The sequence below is a fragment of the Acipenser ruthenus genome, chromosome 2 (genome assembly GCF_902713425.1).
Source record: "Acipenser ruthenus chromosome 2, fAciRut3.2 maternal haplotype, whole genome shotgun sequence".
Classification (NCBI taxonomy): Eukaryota; Metazoa; Chordata; class Actinopteri; order Acipenseriformes; family Acipenseridae; genus Acipenser; species Acipenser ruthenus.
Window position 1 is genome coordinate 48,318,551 of NC_081190.1, and position 14,291 is coordinate 48,332,841.

A 14,291-nucleotide genomic window follows, 5' to 3' on the forward strand; every position below is an offset into this window, starting at 1 on the left:
ACAGAAGGGAGACCACATCAAAACAAGGGCAACTCGGGTAAGACAACTATTAAATGTATTTATCTTAATGCTAGAAGTCTCAGAAACAAAATGTTAGAACTTGAAGCTACTGCACTAACAAGTAACTACAATGTGATAGGTGTTACAGAAACTTGGTTGTCTGAGAGTGATGGAGAAACTTGGTTGTCTGAGAGTGATGTTTTTACAAAGGAGGACACAGACAACATGCCCCACATGTCGACCTGTTCCTATCCAATTTTAAATAATTTTAGCATAACAGAGTGTGGCAAAGTGGTTAGTAAGGGGAACAGGTGTAGCGGTGATGCAGGAGTGAACAGGCAGACAACGGTATACAGTGGAAAAATAGTGATTTATTTATAATCCAGGTCTGGTGACCGTCAACTAATAAACCCCCGGCTATACACACCAATGTGTAAAGCACGGGGATAACAAAAACAGGGCACAGTCCCGAACAAAAATGAACACACGGTCACCAGTCCTGGGTGAGTGCAGTCGTGATGGTGCTTAGTGCAAAGACAAGTATTTTTTGTGACGGTAGTGCAGTGGTGCTCCGGATTGTGCTGACCCTCGGCGACAGCTCCGGAGATGTGCTCTAACTGTCTGGTGAAGTAAAACACAAACAATTACAACACAGACAAACACAACACAAAAACACGTAACACGTTATTATTGAGAGCTCCTCTCTCAGTCCTTCTCTCTCTCGAGCTTTACCCAAACAAAGGAAAAGAACAGCGTTACCCTGGCCCCTATGTGTAATCCCGCAAGATATCTAGGTAAACGGTTGCAGCTGCCTTATTACTTGCAGCTGCCCCTCGTTTACCTGTCAAATCAATACGGTCTTACAACAGAGTCTCGCTTCCTTCCAGGCTGACCCACTTCCCGGCCCCGGAAACAAACTGTCAGGCCAGCCCTTCCAGATACTTCTCCTCCCGTTCTTTAGCGCCCTCACAGGTCGGGAGGAAGATTTATCACCAGAACTCATTGTATTTCTGTCACACAGAGGCAGAAGTGTTAAAGGGTCTAGGAGCGCTTAAAATAAACAAATCCCCTGGGCCGGATGAGATCCTCCCAATAGTACTCAAAGAAATGAAAGAAGTTATTCACAAACCGTTAACCAAGATCATGTAACAGTCTCTTGACACAGGGATTGTACCGACAGACTGGAAAATAGCAAACGTAATACCAATCCACAAAAAGGGAGACAAAACCGAACCAGGTAACTACAGACCAATAAGCCTGACTTCTATTATATGTAAACTTATGTAAACTATAATAAGATCCAAAATGGAAAATTACCTATCTGGTAACAATAACAGGATTTCAGGAAAGGGAGATCATGTCTAACTAACCTGCTACTTTTTTGAGGATGCAACATTGAAAATGGACAATTGCACAACATGGTTTATTTAGATTTCCAGAAAGCTTTTGACAAAGTCCCGCATAAAAGATTAATTCTCAAACTGAACGCAGTAGGGATTCAAGGAAATGCATGCACATGGATTAGGGAGTGGTTAACAGGTAGAAAACAGAAAGTACTGATTAGAGGAGAAACCTCAAAATGGAGTGAGGTAACCAGTGGTGTACCACAGGGATCAGTATTAGGTCCTCTGCTATTCTTAATCTACATTAATGATTTAGATTCTGGTATAGTAAGCAAACTTGTCAAATCTGCAGACGACACAGAAATAGGAGGAGTGGCAAACACTGTTGCAGCAGCAAAGGTCATTCAAAATGATCTAGACAGCATTGAGAACTGGGCAGTCACATGGCAAATTAAATTTAATAGAGAAAAGTGTAAAGAACTGCATGCAGGAAATAAAAATGTGCATTACAAATATCATATGGGAGATACTGAAATTGAAGAAGGGAACTATGAAAAAGACCTAGGAGTTTATGTTGACTCAGAAATGTCTTCATCTAGACAATGTGGGAAAGCTATAAAAAGGCCAACAAGATGCTTGGATATATTGCGAGAAGTGTTGAATTTAAATCAAAGGAAGTAATGTTAAAACTTTACAATGCTTTAGTAAGACCTCACCTAGAATATTTTGTTCAGTTCTGGTCACCTTGTTACAAAAAGGATATTGCTGCTCTAGAAAGAGTGCAAAGAAGAGCAACCAGAATTATCCCAGGTTTAAAAGGCATGTCATATGCAGACAGGCTAAAAGAATTGAATCTATTCAGTCTTGAACAAAGAAGACTAAGCGGCAATCTGATTCAGACATTCAAAATCCTAAAAGGTATAGACAATGTCGACCCAGGGGACTTTTTTGACCTGAAAAAAGAAACAAGGACCAGGGGTCACAAATGGAGATTAGATAAAGGGACATTCAGAACAGAAAATAGGAGGCACTTTTTTACACAGAGAATTGTGAGGGTCTGGAACCAACTCCAGCTTCAACAACTCAATGTTGTTGAAGCTGACACCCTGGGATCCTTCAAGAAGCTGCTTGATGAGATTCTGGGATTAATAAGCTACTAACAACCAAACGAGCAAGGTGGGCTGAATGGCCTTCTCTCGTTTGTAAACTTTCTTATGTTCTTATGATACTGTTGTTATGTGAAAATAAAGCAGCCTCACACAACATTTTGTTTTCCAAAATTCACGGTTTATTAATTTTTTACAATAAACAGAACCGCTGTCAGCCACAGTCCACGCCAAAATAATAAACCCCTTTAATTAGTATTTCTCTTAATTTGTTTTGGTTATTGTCTGTTTCATTCGTTTCTACTACACTTCTCATACACAGTCCTCTTGTCATCTCGCCGGGTCGTTACTATACAGTACCTTACATATATGGGACACACTTTAAAAAAATTACATTGTACGCCGATCTGCTATAATTTTCAGTTGGTATATGCTACTGTAGTCCATATGCTTTGTGTGTGTGTGTGTGTGTATATATATATGTGTATATATATATATATATATATATATATATATATATATATATATATATATATATATAATTGTAACGACCGAGGTCATTGTGTTTGAACTTGGGTTTCTTTTGTTTTAATTCTTAAAGGTACAGACAGACCTCTGATGCAGGGTCAGCGCTCCGTGGAGCTTTTTAATGCCCAGCGTGACACACTAACGGTATCTGTTTGGGCCAGGACCACACCATCAAAATAAGAAAGCCCACTAACAACCCTCAATCCTATCCTGCAGCAATCTCTGTCCCTTTGTTGTATATCCCTGCTCCTGTGTTCCTGCATGCAGTCCCCCACGGTTACCAGATCGATCTTTTTCTGTCACTCTCTTTTCACCAACTCCTTCTCCTTCCCCAAAACACCCCCTCCTCCCCCAACCAGACCACTGTGCCTGCCCTCTCCAGCTCCCTCCCACCAATCACTGTGCTCCGCCGGTCCTGCGGACCCTCAGGAGATGGGGGAGCGGCGAACACCCGTCTATACCCCCAAAGTCTTGGCACCCCAACCTCCCGCACATTCCCACCCCCAAGCACCCACAGACACCCAGACTCACACACAACCTCTGCTATGGCTCTCCCATCCCATAAACTCTCCCAGAGCCTCCTAATAGCTAACTAACACACCCCACCCCCTAGATGGTGTAGCCTGTGCACCTTACAATAACAGCAAGCAATAACAGTGATGCAACAGCAATAACAATGAACTGAAAGGACCGTGAGAGACGCAGTGAAAGCTGAAAAGAAATATTTGTGAGTGTTTTGTTTGTTTGTCGCTGTTAGTAATTTTCTTTGTAAACCACTAGACAGCTAACACGTATCCGGAGCTGTCCCCTTTGGCCAGCACAAAGCCGGAACAACACTACACCATAGTCACTAAATAAATTGTTATCACCCACCACGAGCACTACTGCACCGTGTCCAGTATTATTGTGGGGGCAGATAAGATGTATTTATTGTTTGGGCTGCAACCCATTGTTATTGTTACCTCCGTGCTTTACACATTGGTGTGTATTGCCAGAGGTTATTGTTTGGTCGCCAGGATTTTAAAATAAAAGACCCCTTTTCCAAACGGATTATAGTTTTTCTGTCTGTGATTATTCCTGCACTGCATCACCTCTGCACCTGTTCTGACTCAGCAGCAACTTTGCCACAGTCCTCTAGTGCTTACCAAGTTTACATTAGAACAAATATTACAAATCCTAAAAATGCCTTTACAAAAATGTGCTCTTAAGCATTAGTAGCCTGTCCGGAGGAAGGGCAACCAGATCAGCCATGGATTCCCAGACGTTTATTTCCCAAAAATGGGTTTTGTTTTCCTCTTCTGCGCGCTGATGATCATTTGGTAAAGGTTGGCTAAACCTTCAAGTGGGCTATATTCAATACTAATCGCGGCATTGAGACCGGCTTGTTCTTTTTGGGGGGCTGTGCCTCGTCCAGTCGGCCAGGCAGTGAGCCCTCAAACCAAGTTAGGTTTGATGCCAAATTAATGTGTATATAAAACATACTTCTCTGTAAAATCACATACTCCGCATTCTCCACAATAAATATTTGTACTAAAACATTTTGTGATTGGTGTTTGTCCTGAACTACTGAAATGAAATTTATAATGAAAGTTCAGGAGGAGGGTCAGACACCAAGCTCTGCGTCGCCAAATTGAATCATTCAATTTTCACATTCGCTAATTAAGATTGTTAGCACTATAAATACTCTTCACTTACGTCTCATTTGTGTTTCGATTTTATCGTTACCCAACACCTCCCCATCTCCACCTTTCTTAAAAACAATTTCTAGGTTTTGTCAATGGGGTCTCCGCCTCGTCCAGTCGGCCAGGCAGCGAGCCCTTAAACCAAGTTAGGTTTGTTGCCAAATTAATGTGTATATACAACATACTTCTCTGTAAAATCGCTTACTCCGTATTTGCCACAATAAATATGTGTAGTAAAACATTTTGTGATTGGTGTTTGTCCCGAACTACTGAATAATGTAAGTGTTAAAAAAAAACCTAATATCAGTAATTATGTGTGTGTTCACTCAGGGTTTGTCATATACTGTAAGGTATCAGGAAAATGCTTCTGCATAAAAAACTAGTAGCAAATTAAGAGTTTTGGGTGGCAAAATGCTACCAAATATATGTTAACTTCGAACCTTGATAATATGTATTGTGCTTGCCTTTTTTCTGTCCCATGAGATTCTGGCTAGCTCTAAAGCAGCACAACACATTTTTGTCCCAGATGGCGTTCCATAGAGATCACTGTGTGTGTGCGCATAATCTGGTTTGTTTACTTTTTGCTGTCTAAACTTTAATAGAGGCTCAAGAGCTGCTGTATTAATCCTGTAGTTGGAAATTCTGGCCTGTGATTGGTTAAAACCTCATCATAGAAGGTCACATAGATTGAACTAGTGCCCTATATATATATATATATATATATATATATATATATATATATATATATATATATATATATATATATATTCAATAAGGCCTGACAGGGTGTCCGTATAAGTCGAATATACGGACGCCCCGAGAAGTCAGTGTATTCAACTTATATGGACACCCTGAAGGGCCTTATCGCATTTATAATTAGGGCTTCTGTTTTTCGGGTTTTATTAATTGTATTTTTCGGTGCTTATTTTTAGCTATTTTCGAGTTTTATGTAAATCATTTTTTTCGGGGCTTTTGTTTTTGATATACTGTATGAAATTAGTGTTTTCGGTTACTTTCCAAAATGCTTTAGCGTTTTTTTTTTTTTGTGTCAAAATATGTATAGTAACTCGACAGTACTTGCACACTTAAGTTGTACCTTCTTTCCTTTGCTGTCTTCCACAATGAAATCCCTATCGTCATGGGCACATTCTTCTGGGGTTTTTGTGTGTAGGCATTTTTGTACATTTCGCCACAATTCTGTTTTAAATCCTTCGTATCTTAATTATTATTATTATTATTTATTATTATTATTTATTTCTTAGCAGACGCCCTTATCCAGGGCGACTTACAATTGTTGCAAGATATCACATTATGCATTATTTCACATTATACAGATATCACATTATTTTTTACATACAATTACCCATTTATACAGTTGGGTTTTTACTGGAGCAATCTAGGTAAAGTACCTTGCTCAAGGGTACAACAGCAGTGATCCACTGGGGATTGAACCCACAACCCTCCGGTCAAGAGTCCAGAGCCCTAACCACTACTCCACACTGCTGCCCAATCTTAACTGTAATACAGCTTTAAATCCCGCTAACAAGCCTCCATCCTAGAAATGTAGGAATGTGCTGTCACTCAGTAGTTGGGGTGGGTTTAAAGTATACAGAACTAATCAATGATAGATACAAGTCCGCCTTCCTGCAGCACTGGAAAATGCATTTATTATTATTTTTGTAGTAGGTTTTATTTTTTTGATGTGAAAAGGTTTAAGTCAACGTGAATAGATTAACCATTTCCACAGTTTTTCTGGTGTTTATTGGCTATCCACTGATTTAATATTTTTTGTATCGGGGGTGTTTTATTGGGTTTTATCGGTTAAAACCAGAAATCAGAAGCCCTATTTATAATCTAGGTAAAACAGTGGATTTGGGAAAAAAATACATAAATCATGTTTAGAGCAAATTTTTTTTATTTTTATTATATCCAAATAAATAAAGTTAAGCTGCATAAATTAATTTAATTAAAACATGTAAAAGAAAGTACATCTTTTTTATAGTGTGCACATTGCCATTTAAAAGATACACCAGGGGGCAGAGTTGAGACAGCACACTGTAGATGGCACAAGGCACACTGTAGACACTGTTTGAGCTAAACAGACTTGAGGAATACAAATAAATTCAAAGTCAGGATGAGTGAGTATAAAGACCGTAAATTATTATTTTTTTGGGGGGGGGGGGGGTATTTTTTTCTATTTTGCTATCTTCAATTCCTTTAATTATTCTTCATCCAAATTGGCATGTCTACTTACTACTTTTGGGATTTTTTTTTGCTTGTAATTGGTCACTCAGTTTTATAGCTTTGCTTTACATTTGTAACTAACTGTAAACAAGATGGCTACTGTTACTTTAAACTCTGTGAGGCAGCACAGTGATTTCTAATAATGTGATTAGGCTCCAACTCTCCGTATCTATCCAATATACAGACAGCTGGAATCTTGCTCAACCAATCACATTGCTTGTTTCACGTTCCATTGCCAGCTCTCTCTCTCTCTCTCTCTCTCTCTCTCTCTCTCTCTCTCTCTCTCTCTCTCTATATATATATATATATATATATATATATATAATATGTAACCCCACCTTGACCCCTCTGTCTGCAGAGTTTAGACAAACAATACCTAGGATAAAATTGTTTGCTGGGTGCCTGATGTAAATGAATGGGAATTAACACTGGTATGTATGCACGTTGACAAGATTAACAAGACGATCCTGGTTCTCAGCAGTTGAATAGTGAACAGGCTGAAATCCCCCTGCCTAACCTGTTAATGTTGTTTTATATTAAATGAAAGTTGTTATTTTATGCGAAGCCTCCACCTGGATGATGCCAACGCACTTAATAGTCCGGCAGCAGACCTCCAAACCCCAAATTATGGTATTTCTTTTTTTTTTTCGTTTCTGCTTATACATGGCCAGGGCATGTATTCTAGAGATCTGAATAATTACATTTTGTCACCCTTGGGCTATTTGAGATATAGCCTGTTAAGTTTTTTACCTTCTCCTATGTATAGCTATCCACAGGATTCTGATTTGATAACACTTTTGTATCTAGTCTGATACAATATTGTAGTATAACAACTATATATTATAACCTAAAAAATAGTACCATAGATAGTCTACCACTCTCAACCTTTCTACTGGCCCAAGTGGTGTTTGCAACCCCTACAATTCACATTAATTGATACAATAAATAGCGACAACATATTTTAATTAGTTAGAGCTATTACAGAACGCATGCCTTTTGAACAGATAACCAAGAAACCAATAAGGCCAGTCAAGTGCACTCGGGCCACTAAATCGAGTATTAAAAGCACTAATACAGTGCTCCAAGTGGCATTTAGTGTTTTAATGCCTTTAAGTACAATTTGTTTCTGGCTAATGAGATTGTCTGGGTTTTTGTCATCCTCATCATCTGCTGGAGCTATATGCGTGAGCACGTTGCAGTAACCGATAGAATGCCATGAGCAGAACATTGTGCATGGTAACTGCGTTACTGCAGCCACATCTGTTAGCTCAGCACGGTGTGTTACTTTCACATGAGCACTTGACCAAGTTCAGAATTTCTGGAGGTGCTAGTGATACATTCTCAGGTACAGTTACAGGCAGTAGGCATTTGGAAACCACATCTTTATAATAGCCATACTGTAACAGGGGGATTAGGTTTGAGAGGACCTTTCCACACGCAGGTTTGGAAATGGGCACGTTTCACATTTTCTTGGAAGGATTCATCTGTCAGTGGTAATGAACAAAGCTTTGGCATTTGAGAATAAGTTCCCATTTTAGTTATTATTATTATTATTTATTTCTTAGCAGACGCCCTTATCCAGGGTGACTTACAATTGTTACAACATATCACATTATTTTTACATACAGTTGCATTATTTTTACATACAATTACCCATTTATACACTTGCGTTTTTACTGGAGCAATCTAGGTAAAGTACCTTGCTCAAGGCTACAACAGCAGCGTCCCCCACGTGGGATTGAACCCACGACCCTCCAGTCAAGAGTCCAGAACCCTAACCACTACTCCACACTTGCCCACACCTTTAAACGAGCCTCAGTAGTAGACTTGCATTTAACCTGGCCATAACAAGCCTGTCATGAGCTGTGATGCTTGCAAACTGATATCAGGTAACTGCAGTGGGGTCACCTAGCAATTAGAGGGAGTGGCCGTCTCTTAATGCTTTCACTGCTTTACCTTTACCTATACCAAAACATGAGGCTCAATGCATGTGCTGCTAGAACATCTTGTATGATGGCTTCATGCTTAGATACAGATGCACCAATATCTATCTGTCTTGCCTTGAATAGGTGACGCCATCAAATATTAAATGCACAACATTATTCCGTAAGAAGTAGTAATGCAATAGTAGCAGGCAGACATCGGTATCATCTGACAGTACAGTTACTCGTGTGAGCCCATCTGCAGCTACACTGATTGCCTGTTGGACAATAATGTTGCTTGAATAACTTTGATGTTGATTTTGATGATGTCAATGCATTTCTCTTCTATATTTGCTGTTTTATAAAATTATAATAATCTGTACACATAATTTATAAAATAGTTCCGTGCACATTCCGGAAAATACGATACTTTACCCGTGACACTGCTGTGAATTTGAAAAAAAATTTCTGTGATTTTCACAGGGTCTAACTCATGAGACAAGACATGGTTGATATCAACCTCACGAGAACTTGCTTGTAGACTAATAACATGAGAGTAAATCAAGCTTGTGTCAAAAACTTTTCTTGTGTTAACAGTGATATGCTTCTTTGTAGTTGCCATGGTAACAACCTTCTTGGGTATTGTTTCATGGAAACTTACTGGCCAGCCATCTTCAAACTCTCTCATCTGTTTGGATCCAATGGATATTGCCTCATGAACATTGACTGTTGAAGGGGAGACCCTACTGGAAACAATGGGTGTCTGGTTTCATTGGATCGATAAAAACTTGTAGCTTACGGCGAATACCTTCTCGGTCTTTGGAATCAGCTGCTATTCTGGATTTAATTTCTTGTTTGTGCTTTTCTTGTTTGACCTCTTCATTTTGCTGGCTGATCAACATGTCACTCCAAATACTGTTCCAAAACCCAGGAATGCGTCACAACACATGATCACCTGCAAGAAAATGCTGTAGCACACTGGCAGGCATTACTTCAACTGATCTTATGTAGAATAAACCATAACAGGCATAATTTGTATGACCAGCAGTGTAGAAATATGGTATCATTTGATGAACTGCTTCAATATGCAAAGGCCAGTCATCCTCCCTCTCTGCCGTCACATACATCATCATGATGAAAACAGGTTTAATGAGAACATCAACCCAGCGCTTGGTGGTCTTACTTCTAATGGCTAGTTCTTTGAGATTGAGCATTAGTTCATCACCACTGGTAAGTGCACTTGAATCAAATACGCCCCTCATAACCTTTTCTGCAATCATATGAAGAGCTCTGACATTTTGAGAGAATTTCTTTCCGATGAGCATCTTTGGCACACCAGCAAACACCTCCCCCCATGACCTCTGCTAAGCCGCTCTCTGCCATTAGTGTACCAACAGACCCAACAAAGCTCATCAGAAGGTGCATGCCTCCAAGTCTTAGCACACCATCAGAGAATCTTTGTGGGTACTCCCACATTACATGTAGAGCAACTCTGTAAAGCTGTTGGTCACATGTGAATACAGTCATCTCCTGAGCAGCCATTTTAGTCAGGTGCTGGGCTTCTACCAAAGAGGTCACCATTGTATCAGGAGGGGTGTGGCAATGTGCCCCGCCCCTGTGTGCATATTATGTGTTGTATGGTGCGTGCGTGTGTAAATGTTGGTGTATAGTCATTGGTACACGGGATATAAACAGGTCTGTGTTTCATGTGTATTTAAAAATGTAGATTTGTATTTAGGCACGAGGATGGCACAAATCACTTCACGTGCATTTAAAGTATGTAATATGAGCATGGGGTTGCACGTAATTCATTCACGTGCTGGGATTCAAGTGAATAATTAATTAGTAATTGAATCCCAGCACAATAGTATATATAGATGCACGTTTGACTCACTCGGGGTTGGGTGTTCGGTGAGTGGAGAACAGGAGAGAGAGAAGGAGAAAGTAAAATAAAGTAAAGTAAATTAAATTGATAGTTGTTTTCACTCACCGTGTTTGTTCGTTTGTCTGTTCACTGTTTAGTCCATTTTGTTTATATATTTATTTTGGCGTATGTGCCGTGTCCTGTGTTGTTTGTTACCACCGTTTATTTTCTGTTCTGTTTGTTAATTATTAAATGCTGAGCGCGATCACGCGCTCAGCTTCACCAAAACCCCAAGTCTCCGTTGTTTATTTCCTGGCTCTGGTCTGACGCCACCCACTCCGGCCGTCTTTGTCACAGGGGTCATTTCAGTAGGTTGTTGATATGGTTTCAAGGATGCACTACTTTTATGACATGCATTTAATTTAGGGCGCTGATCATTTGAAAGTATCTCCTTGACAAAGAGAAAATCAATCTCTTTAGCTTTCTTGGCAGACACAACACGATTACACAATACTCTCAAAGGTGATGGTGATTTTAAAGCTGCATTTTTAGGCATTGGGGGCTTCTCAGGTCCATGATATCGAGTTCATACTCTATGGGTCGTGACATGTCTTCTTTTTTTATTTGTTTGATAATTGCTGAGCTAACATTGAATTCTGCAGATTCAGTGTCATATTTTTTTGTCATAATTGTCTGAAGCAGCATAAGCAGCTGATTTTTTAAACTTCAGTATTTCATCATGGGTACAAACCACCTGAAAGTTGTGTATGATGCATACCATCTCTTTAGAATGGCACATCTTTATGCCTAACTGTGAACGTGTGCGTGGTAGTGTATAGGTGTAGGGGTGATGCAGGTGCTCCAAACAGGGACAAACACAGAGTTCACAGTTCAAACTCTTTTTATTTTTACTTGTTCTGGTCGGCTTGACCAGTTTAAATAATAATGCTGGCTCTACCCAACTATATATATAAATAATAACTTCACTCATGTTTGAACAGTCCTTGTTTACTCCTATTAACCACAACAAAGGAACCGATTACGGTGTCACGTCCCCTCCGATAGCTAGTTCAATCATGTCTCCTCCAATTCATGACTGAAACTTTGCTCACTGTACTAGGGCGATGGATCCTGGTACCGTGACGCTGCCCCCTTCCTGAATGGCTGGCTTCTGACTGCCCCTGGAATGAACTGCCCAACCATTCAGTATGAGACACACAGTTACTGTTGTACAGTGCTCTCACAGGTTGAGAGAGAGATTGTTGATTTGGATTAATTCGCTCTCTGTCACATATCCCACCGCTCACAGTGGAGCCGAAGGAACACGGCTGAATCTACCTTGCCCATTACACTCCCCTCCCGGGAAAAGTAATCTGCATTTTGGTGATCTTTCCCTGCACGGTGTGTCATAAAATACATGAAGGGTTGCAGCGCCAGTTACCACTGAGTTACCCGGGCATTGCTATCCTTCATCGTGCTTAACCATCTGAGTGGGGTGTGGTCAGTGACGAGATTGAATGAATGTCCCAAGAGGTAACAGCGTAAGGTCTGAGTGGCCCATTTAATTGCCAGACATTCCTTTTCTATGACGGAGAAGTTGATTAGAGATCTCATCTGGGACTTGGTTTTTGGGATTGCCACATCCATCAAAGCCTGGACTTTGGTGGCGACAGGTTTCACCTGCTCGTGTCCCATAATAAATACTAAACATTGGGTTTCTTCTTTGGCAAATGCACATTTAGAGAAGTTGGCTGTCAGCCGGGCTACCCTCAGAGACTGCAAGACGGCTGTGACCCTAGCTAAATGCCCTCGTCAGGTGGAGCTGTAATCACCACATCATCAATATATGCTGCTGCATATTCATGGTGTGGGTGTAAAACCTGGTCCATTAGTCTCTGAAAGGCAGCGGGCACACCATGTAGCCCAAACGGCGTGGTTGTGAAATGAAACAGACCATCAGGGGTAATACAGTTTTCTCATGTGATCTGCGGGTTAAGGGTATCTGCCAGTTTCCCTTCGTCAGGTCAAAAGTTGAGATGAACCTCCCGTTCCCAGACTATCAAGAAGCTCGTCGACTCGAGGCATGGGATATGCATCAAACTTAGCAATAGTGGTTACCTTGCGGAAATCAACGCAGAAGCGGTTGGTGACGTCCTTTTTGGAGACTGTCACAATTGAACTGCACCAGTCGCTCCTGGAAGGCTAAATCACCCCAAGTTTGAACATCGCCTGTACCTCTTTGGGAATGCGACCTTGTCAACTTTCCGGGATCCGATAATGTCTCTCTAGAACCGTGAAACCGAGATAATGTCATATTCAACGAGATTAGTTCTGCCAAGCACGTCGGAAAAAAAAAATATCCTTGAACTCCTCAATTAACTTGTGCAGATCTCTCTGCTGATCTGGGAGTAACTGTTCCCCCATCGGAATGTTCTGTATGCTAGGGGCCTCTATACACGCTCCAAAATCATCCTCTACCTCTCCTGGGGCTATAAGTAAGGCTTCCCTTGCCTGCCAGGACTTTAATAAATTGAGATGGTAAATTTCCCGTTCATTGCGGCGATAGGGCTGCCGAATTTCATAATTGACTTTCCCTATAGCCTGAATAACCTTCATATGGCCCCTGCCATTTAGCATATAGTTTGGATTCCGATGTGGGAAGAAGCAGCATTACCTTGTCTCCTGGTTGAAAGGTCAGAATCTGTGCCTTTTGGTTGTAATGCTGCTGTTGCCAGTGCTGAGTCGATTTTAGATTGTCCTGGGCCAAACGACTGACCAAATCCAGGCGATCACGGAGTAGAAGCACATGCTGCACTACATTTCTGGACGAGCCTTTATGCTCTTCCCACCCCTCTCTCAGCAGATCGAGGATGCCACAAGTCTGTCGGCCCTACAAGAGCTCAAAGGGGGAGAACCCTGTTGAACTCTGTGGCACCTCTTCACTGCAAAAAGGAGGTAGGGAAGGAGTGCTGCCCAATGTTTATGCTCTTGATTCACAAATTGTCTCAGCATCTGTTTTAATGTTTGATTAAAACATTCCACCAAACCGTTTGAATGTGGATAATAAAACAAATATACGAATGGGACGTATTTTTAATATTTTATACACCTGCTGTAGCGTTTGAGACAGAAAGTTAGTCCTGTGATCAGTCAGTATCTCTTTGGGGATCCCTACTCTCGACATAATCTGCACTAGTTCTTTGGCTATTGCAGCGGCACTAGTGGACCTCAATGGAACTGCCTCCAGGTATCGCATTGCATAATCCACCACTACTAATATATGCGTATACCCGGAATCAGAAGGTAGCAAAGGGCTCACTATGTCCATTGCAATGCGCTCAAAAGTAGTGGAAATAATCGGCAGTGGGACCAAAGGGGCGGGGCGCACTCGACCCGGCACTACTCGCTGGCAGTCTGAGCATGTGGCTACATATTTCGACACTTCATTATGAGAACCTACCCAATAAAATCGCGCCAATATGCGTTCCCTCATCTTGTCGACTCCTAAGTGTCCTGCAAAAGGGATATCATGCGCCAGCCTCATTACATCTGGCCGACACGACGGGGGAACCATCAATTCTCTAAAATGCATTAGTAAGACC

The 14,291-nt window shown here is 41.0% G+C and overlaps 1 protein-coding gene across 1 annotated transcript in view; it reads left to right on the forward strand.

Annotated features, from left to right (window-relative positions):
* fbxo10 (F-box protein 10) overlaps positions 1–14,291 on the forward strand; it is a 218,558-nt gene that overhangs the window by 76,110 nt on the left and 128,157 nt on the right. The gene's annotated exons all lie outside the window — the stretch shown is intronic.